Raw genomic sequence first — 9,954 nt, 5'->3', positions numbered from 1 at the left:
CCGTAAAAAAAAAAAAAAGAAAGAAAAGCATTGAGGGAAATTTAATTTGGACCAGATGATGGTGCGCAATGAAAAATTGTTATAATTCATCCTGAAGGCAACTCAACTGTGTGTGACCAATTTTACGACAGCCAATGCTGAGACATTTCACTCAAAGCTGTGTCTATTAAAGTAACCACAAATCAGTCGGTAGCACTCAGACAAACCAACCAACAGACAACGCCAACCCTGCAGCGACGCCACGAGCATGCCGGAGAACACTTGTTAATTATTTAAAAAAAAGAGACACTGCTGTGCAGCGAACATTTTCAAATATCCTTTAATATTTGTTGCGAGCTCCTTTGTGCTGCAGATATGAAGCTCTGCACCCGGTCAGACTGCAGGACTGACTCAAAATAAACCACGCGTCCCCGTGTTTATCATAATGAAGGAACATGTCAGCCAGCACAACAGTGTGACTCACTGATGTGTTCAGAGAATTAACCTTTATGAAAGTTTCTGCCACACGGCCGCATGCCAGAAGACTCTCTATATTCATTTTTAGCCATTTAATGTTTAATTCCTATTGAAAGCTCGTACAGAAAAATCACCACTTTTCCTTCAAACCTTGCTTTTAGGTGGACATCTACATATATTTCATCTACATGAAGCATACTTATATTTACAAAAATCTGATCACGTACGTGACTCTGACAACGCACTCACAATTTAGTTTAATAAACCATTATATTGTCATTGGAAGGGGAAAAAAAGTATTTATATTCAGCAAGCAACCACTCATTCTAATTATCAACAAAATATGTCTTCATTGAATGATATTACCATGCTCAGGGCAGTTAATATAAGTTCTTGCCTATATTAATATCTAATATCTCATAAGTTATAAAGTCTACGTCAGTGAAAGTTTGAGAATAAGGCACTGAACTGAAGCAGAGCTTGTGTAGCACCAGGGAGTGAAACAGCACGACGTCTCTATACATCAAGAACCTTATCAAATCTTCTCCGCTCATTCGCGCAGTGAATCATTAAAATACTCATTAAACATCTTGATGAGGACTGACCCATGCAACAGCTCGAGCATACGCACGTCCACAGAGAGAATATTGAACTTTGCAGCAACAATGATTCAAAAGCAACATAACAAATGACACCGTGTGTTCTCACCAGAGTGTGACTCACTTATTCTCACTCTGAATCAAATCCAGGCCACAGAGAGACTTTGTGTTTCTTCCACATGTAAATTAAACTACCTTGCCTATATATCAAGTAAATAAAAGAATGAATGAATTCTAGTGAGGATAACCCCATAAATAACCTACAAAATAGAGATTTGCACAGAAAAAAGTATTTCTTTTGAGCAGGGAGCTCACTAAATTATTGTTTTGTTTATCGCCGTGCTATAAACAACATTTAAGCTGCATTGTTGTTTGGAATTCACCTGAACAGAAGAGAGAAGCTGCTCAGACTGGTTGGTCCAGTCCACCTAATCCTTATCGAGCTGTGTGATGTTGGACAACTGGGGAAAAGTAAAGCTGATGCCAAAACCAGGCCAGCATAGTTCGGTACAGGCAATGTGTGTATTTGCATGAGGGATATGATACTACTGGAGCAATTTTCAAGATAAAACAGTGTGAAGAAGAACTACATTATGCTGCCATGCATTTTAACTTGGAGCTTTTTACAGAGAGGCAAGAAGCAAATCGAGGTTTATCCACAAATTGTTAGTAGAAAAACACTATATTTTAGGAAAGTCATATAGAATCATGTTGAGGTTACATTCTAACAGTTTTTTTTAATATTAATTGCTTGATTGCCATTTACCATCAGATACCTTAAAAGTATTAAATGTAATGTTTTAGTAAAAATATATTTTTTTAAAAACACCGAAAGGAAACCAAAGAAATCCACTGAAGTTAAGCCAACCAGCTTGCCGTAGACCAAACTGTCTTGTAATACCATTGTATACCACACGATGGTGCAGTGAGTCGTTATAGCGCTCCTCCCACATTCAGTCCTACAGTGAAGCAGCAGCATCGTGTTCTGACACACAAATGAAAACAAGGTCGTACGAGAAACGTGGCCAATAATAACTTCACTCCACTGAAAGAACGCGGAATTGTGTGTGTGTGTGTGTGTGTGTGTGTGTGTGTGTGTGTGTGTGCGTGTGTGTGTCCTCTCATCATTTATAGTTGAAGGCATCAGGGAGTTGAATGAATTATTTGAGCCTGAATACAAAGACAGAAAATGATGATAACCTCCAAAGAACAGCACAAAGCAAATCACCTTGAACTTCTGTGGCCTTTAAAGGTACAGCTGGTGAAGATTGTAGCCTTCAAATAGCTCGGAATATGCAATAATTTCAATATTGCATATTCCGTTTAAAATGTTTTTCTTTACATCCTATATATCTTTGAACTTTGACTGTTTCTGGGTGTTTTCCTTTTTTTTCTAAGACTCGTCTTAGAAATTGTATTTTAATTGAAAAGGAAATGAGTGTAAGAAAGTCTCATTACAATACATCGCGAACTCTACATTCAAGTGTAATGTGAATGCTTTCCCCCCCTCCTGCCCTCCTCTTTCTTCTACAAGTTAGAGTCAGGTTCAGTTCACATAAAGATTTAAGACTGGGGTCGACGGTAAATTAAAGCTAATCAGTGTTTTATAACAGCAATGGATCAAATGACTGTGTGATGTGAAAGGTCACTTTCTGTGTAACAAACTCCCACAGATTTATCACCCGACTCTGCAGTTCCTGACACATCACAGAGCGCTGTATACATCTTTAAGCTCATTGTTTGTATTTTATGAAGTGGAGTTTCACCGTTTTGGTCCATTCTCTTCACACTCACCAGCCTGAGTCCCTTCTGTAGCAGCTGCTTCCAGTGGGAAGAGGAAAAAAACTGCTGCCTGGGCAAGTAGGAGAGGTTAGAGACATTTAGATTCACTGTGTAGGTCCAGGTGCACCCGTCACGTCTCTGTTATACCAGCATCTGTTGCTCAGCGACGTTTTTTCTTCATATTCTGAGACAAATCACGTATCCTCCCCAGCAGTTGCTTTGAGAGATTTATTGTAGGTATTGGTTGGACATATGGCTGAGGTGCACACCACAGAACTGAAACAACCATGGTTCAATTCCCAGCTGATGGTCCTTTGTTCATGTCAGATTTGTCTATCTCTGCCTGCATTTGTCTTTGATATCAGCTCTCGGGAGCTGGAGACAAACACAGCTAACATCAGAGAAAGTCCATGATGCGACCGGGACAGGTCATCGGTTCAACACAGAGAGACGGAAAATACACTAATGTACTTAGAATAACATTAAATGTCATCGTTAACATTCATCCGTCTTCTAAGTTGCTTTATTCAATCGAGCTGATTATGGCTGAAGAAGACGCAACATGAACTGCGTTGACGCCAATCTGCAATTTAGATGGATCAGTTCACCTCACATACATGTCTTTGGAGTATCAAGAGAAATCAAATCAAAACTCCAAACAAGGGTGTAGAACTGCTGCACCATCGGACATCCATTACCCAGCAGGCACATCTTTGCATTGCAGGAAAACCTTAGGAGGAAACACACACACAGCTGAAGATACAGCATGCAAACTATAAAGAAAACTATGCTGCGGCCTTGAATCACATCTTGGTTCTCTTGTCACGACGCAACTGAAAATGATAAATGGATATTGCTTATATGGCATTTTTTAACTTCTTGAGCAGCCCCAAAGAGCTTTACAATGTTAATAATAACATTCAATCATTCACACACACCATACAGGATCCTGTATGGATTTTTTTCTTAACTATACAATAATAATAGATTAAAGTGTCCCTGAAATAATTCTATTAAAATACACCAGTATTTAGCATTATTTTCCCCCTTTCGAATGATATATGACACACCAATGACAATCACACCACTATCTTGCTCTTGAGCGCCGAACGTCTAAATATGCCTTTAAATCTCCCGCCCTGTGAATCTGACCTAGTTTTCCCAACTTGCCGTAGTTTTGCGCTGTGACGTATGAGGGGTTATTTACTTCCGCCCACAACAGCTGATCGTAGCGTCTTGTTTACATGTGCTCTGCATTATCGCGTTATTTAGCAGTTTTTTAGAGTCATGCCTAAGCGTTGTGTTGCGGCTGGGTGTTCCCAAATGCCCAGTCCGTCTGTAAGTGTCCATAAATTCCCAAAAGATCAAACTTTGAGGAGATTATGGACAAAACAAGTGCAGCGCACTCGCTCCAACTGGACACCAACAGAGGCCTCCTATCTCTGCAGTCAACATTTCACAGATGACTGTTACGAAACAGCACCCGCAATCCGAGAGTCACTTGGTTTTGATGTGAAGAGGAAACGTATCCTGAAACCTGGTTCTGTCCCCACCATTTTTAAACGGCTTTTTAACGGATTTTTAAACCCAACCTTCAGTAAGTCTTTTTAAAACCTGCTAAAACTTAAGACAAATAGACCAATAAACTTTGCAAAACACCCACTCTGACACAAGGGTAAATACCCGGTCACACACAATATGTGCACACGGGTAAATACCCGGTCACGCACAATATGTGCACACGGGTAAATACCCGGTCACGCACAATATGTGCACACGGGTAAATACCCGGTCACGCACAATATGTGCACACGGGTAAATACCCGGTCACGCACAATATGTGCACACGGGTTAATACCCGGTCACGCACAATATGTGCACACGGGTTAATACCCGGTCACGCACAATATGTGCACACGGGTAAATACCCGGTCACGCACAATATGTGCACACGGGTAAATACCCGGTCACCCACAATATGTACTCACGGGTAAATACCCGGTCACACACAATATGTACTCACGGCTCAAACATGTATGGTTGAACGCCTTGATTTTTTTCTAATTCTTCCTCCGATGATTCCTCTCCTTCATCTTCGTCCAAAACCAACGATACGTCACTTAAATCTTCGCTAACATCGCTCCTAGGTGCTTCTGTATCGCCAAACCCCTCCATTCTTCAATCAGCTGATGTTGTTTTGGCTGGGACATATAACCCCTCGTACGTCATATCCGGTCTAGCTCAGGCGGCTCACATTTATGGCCCGCAAATATACCGTCGTCTGCTGCATCATGTAAAGTCAATTAAAAGGGTCGGAATTCGGACTTTTATCTGGGAATGTTATATACCTTTCGAAAGCATATTTATTCTTCTTTCTAAAGATGAAATCTGAAAAACATTTCAGGGACACTTTAAATCACTTGTGCCAATGATATAAAACATTTGTGCCAATAATATACACATACACAATAGATGGAAATAATATTGCTATACTGGAGTTGACCAACTCACACTTATTATCCACCCGGTTTGTGTCAGAAGTTAAGTGATGGTGGCAGCTTCAGAGAATTAAGATTCATATTTAGAAAGCAGGCACATTCAAGAGCAAGTTATCCGGTAATAGAAGGGTTGCCGGTTTATTTCATCTCCTTTCCACATGTCAAAGTGTCTTAGGGTAAGACTCTGCGCTGGGAATTACTCCTGATGGTCACGTCTTGGTTTGTTAGCGTCGATGCAGAGTAGCTGTTCAATGGAAGGCAAATTGCTAAAGACTTTGCATAAAAGCACTACAAACAGAGAATACTGTTGAACTCATCCTTTAAGGTGTGGGTTTATTTTAATGGTTTTTGGTCAGGAATAAAATTAGACATGCATTAAAGATGGTTGAGTTAAGCTGGAGAGCAGCAGTGTGCAAAAGGCAAAGCGGTCGGAGTGTCATCCCAAATTGTATAATTCAAGCCTGAGTGCTTGTGTAATTGCCGGGTGAGAGTGTCTTGTGATTCCAAGTGCAACGTGCTTTTATGGCTGCCCAACACCAAACAAAGTCAAGTTCACTAATCTGTGGCGCGGTGAGAGGACGGGGGAAAAGTTGAAACGACGAGACGCAAATTAATGTTACTTCCACGAACTGCTAGCATGTGCGTGAAAACTGCTTCCCAGAATCCCATCGCATGTTCTGCATGCAGATCCGTTCAACCGAGCCTCAATTTTGCAGAAATAATTCCCTCCCTGAGTGAGTAGTGTTGACTGAGAAGACAACAGATAATAAAGCATAGAATCACGATTTATTTCTTTACTCATTAATTTTTTCCTCCCCCAACAGCACAGCTGGTGGTGTGAAGCTTTTCCAGGAACATTTTGCCTAATTGAGATTTTCCTAAAGAGAAAAGTCAGCATTACCTTACATCATTATATCATAACTCTTCATTGTGTGTGTGGGGAAAATATAAGCGATGGTCGTGGGAGAGAGGGGGAGAGAGAGATCTGAAGTTCTTTATCAGAGAATACAGTTGCCATCCTTCTCCTGCAAGCGAGGCTTAGGGGACGGTAGTCTCCATGGACTCTCTGTGTGTGCCAGACTTCACTGGGTTTAGCACAAGAAGCACAACTTATTGGATTATGAAGTCCACCGTCTATGCTCATATTGCTGGAGGCTGTGTGTGTGTGTGTGTGTGTGTGTGTGTGTGTGTGTGTGTGTGGGGGGGGGGGGGGGGGGGGGGTGTATATGTGGGTGGGCAGCTTGTGAACTGAGGGAGGGAAGAAGCAGTAAATACACGATAAATTCACATTTACTCATCTACTTTATACGAGGAATTGGCTTATGGCCTCTGTCATTGGATGCACTTATACTGACACTGATCTAACATATGCAAGATACGACACAGTGGGATTTCAATCTCTTCCCACCTCCACACTCACAAGGTTAGGATAGCGAGTTAGGTTTGTGATAGACTCTGGAGCGACCAAGTCTGTCTCATCAACCATCACACCAATCAAGCCACCACTCACTTCACCAAAATTACATACATACACATATTTGAAAATTACAGTTGCAAATGGTTCATTCGTCACAGAAACATTCACCAAATCAATTCAGTGCCAGCTAGTTGACACACAGTTTTTATTTTCAAGACATTGTTAACATAACCTACTGGCCACAGAGCTCATGTTCGCACTCCCTTGATTTGTAAACCACCTGGTACCGCGATTGAGACGCTCAACCATTCTGACTACGCCCTACTCCACAACCCTTCTGACCTGCTTGTTGATGAATAGCTGTCCACAGACTCTTCTCAGAATGACTGCTTCCTACAGACAGCCAGAGCACTCTCGCCGGCCGACAGGCACATGATTGAATCCACAGTTCCCTGTACATAGCACGTCTCGCGAGGCGCTGACACAGCATATGAAACCTTGAGGTCTTCTGTTCCTGCTGCACATCTGCTTGTGACGCACTTTGTGTGTTCGGAACAAATCGCCGCTCCTTGAATTCGGGTGTGATTCCATGTTCTACTCCCCGTTGCTCGTGCCGTTCCGTACCACGATGCACCGCTCGCTTCCCGTTTGTCACAAAATACAAATCTTGCATCACAACCGCCGATTACAAATCTCTCCTACCGTTTGTGGCTCCTCACATGACGATCTGTTCTGAGCCTCCCGGATTCTCTTTGGGCATCACACAGATATGATGTGGAAGAATTGCACACCAATCCACATCACCCCAAAATCTGCGTTCCGACCAAATGCCCTCAGCAGCCGTTCAAATACAGTGCATTTAATGACAATATTCTTTGGTTTTTGCAGATCTTGCTCTAAATAAAACACTCTGGCAAGGCTACGTCAGTCCACTATGTGGCGCTGTGGCAGGGCTACGTCAGTGTAATGTTTACGTCCCGGTAGCACGTAGCAGGGCTCCACGTGAGAGAGAGTCGGCGGAACCTGATGTCTTCCACCACCGCTGGTCATCTTGTCCCATGAATTCAATGATGTTCCTGGTGATTCGATGAGCCTTCTGACCGTCACGCTCATGAGGACGAGTGTTGCCAAGCGTGAACTCACCGTACTCCGTCAAGTGTTTGTTCTTCAAATGTCGGATCAAGTTTGTTGTGTTGAAGCTTTTTAACATGCCCCCCATAGTTTTTCATTGCAGGATACAAACTTGACATCACTCTCACAGATCTTAAAGTTCCACACGGCCGACTTGTTTGTTGTTGATGTTTGCAGCCGTGCGCCTGCGCAGTGTGAAGGAAAGGGGGCGCGGTTTTTGTGATCGGCAATGAAAGGCATTGATCGACAAACGCCGATCACATATTTCCCACGGAGATTGGCCGATAATTATCGGCGGCCGATCGATCGGAGCACCACAAGTAATAATATCAAAAACCAGAACCAAACCATGGCAAGGACCGTACCGTGTGCTTCTTACCACCACCATGAAGGTCGCTGGCCGACAAGTCCTGCCTTGTGAATTTCGGAGGTCAGAAGTTGAAGCAGGCCCAAGGAGAGGCGTCCTCCAAGCAGGACCGTCAAGACTTTTTGTGGCTTCACAAAGGTTTAACAACACCTGTCTGATTTCAGTCCGCAGGAAGTGTTACATCTGCATGCATGGGATAAGCTTTTGGCACACATTCATACATGATGATATAACACTGCATAATTGTGCACATGCAGCCAGAGATTCACCATGGAAGTGATTCACTGGCACCCTCTCTATGTCCTTGATTTCTATTCAGTGTAGTAACCCCGCTCACCTTTCAGATTCCAGCTGAGGTATGTGTGGGATGCCGTAGTTTTCAGGTTAATCTTTTCTTCCTTCTATTTCTCGCTTCCTGTCTTCTCCTTTCCTATCTTCTACCCTCTTTCACTAGTAGAGATGTAAAAAACAAAACCATGGGGGCACTGTTTCTGGCTGCGCTAGTTTCAATATCATTAATACAGGAGAATGAGAGCATAGCAACCAATGGGACTTTGTCCTGCTGTGTCCAGCATCATCCAGGCATGCTTTGATGGTAGATATGCCCTTTCCTTAGTGGGTTACTTACTGAGATAAAGAATCACAGAGGCTGGGAAGGATTTTTGCATTTCCCTCTTTATTATTTATTCTGCAGTCTGGCTCATGGAAAGCATGCAGGGCAGGAGCAGGAGAGAGGGAGCAATCATGCCAGTCTCACGCTGTATCAAGACAACAGATAGAACTGGAATATGACTAGAAACACTTAAACCGAAGCTACGTCTATACACAGTATTGCAGAGGAAGAGTGCAGCCTCCATCTTCATGACGAGCTACAAATAAAGACTGATCTTTGTAAAGGAGAGAAAAAGAGAAAAAAAATCAATTTCCCTGTCAGTGTGGACATTTAATTGCAGAGATTCAGGGGGTCATGAATATGGTGTGTGGTCCAAAGTGTGCCGACTTCATTCCACTCACGTAGCTCTTTGAGGGTCTGAGCGACTGCCTCCCTCTGCCAGAAGCGCCATCCTTGTCCCAGTGGCGTTCCACCTTAAAAAGACGAATATATGTGCCTAACTGGCTCCCTGACATTGACACACCGTGAGTCATGCTGCTGTGCTATTTCAGTATGGCTGCTGGCAAGCCCGGGATTTCTCTCGCACTCTCCCATCCCTGTTTTGGTCATTTGTTTGCCCTCCCCCTGCTGTGCTGTTTACTTGTAATTTGGACATCTGTCAAGGTGCTTTGTTTGCTACCCCGTGGTGTGATTAGGCTACCTTTTGCCAAATCTGGGAAGATATATTTTGTGTGGGCTATAAAGACGAAGCATGAAAGCGTGGAGCTTGACTGCTTTGCATCGACCAACTTTAGTGGAATAATTAAGAAAAGCACTGGGCAGCAGCAATAACAACAAAAAAAAAGAGGTGGCTGTGAAAGAGTTGCAACAAGTTCAGAGCATTCAGGTCAGCGGTCTCAAATGTATTCACCACGCTTGTCCACACACGCTCCCGCAGTGTTAATGGTGATCTTGTGCAGTGTCCCAATACTGTCCGTTTGGTCCCGCCTCGTCCTGTCACACAGTCTGTTCAGCTCAGTGCCAGAGCTTCCTCTTACACCGGGAGTGGGGGGAGGAGGCGGGGCAATTAACCACCTGCTGGTAAAGCAGCC

Source organism: Blennius ocellaris (genome assembly GCF_963422515.1).
Source record: "Blennius ocellaris genome assembly, chromosome: 7".
NCBI lineage: Eukaryota > Metazoa > Chordata > Actinopteri > Blenniiformes > Blenniidae > Blennius > Blennius ocellaris.
This window is presented reverse-complemented; position numbering follows the sequence as displayed.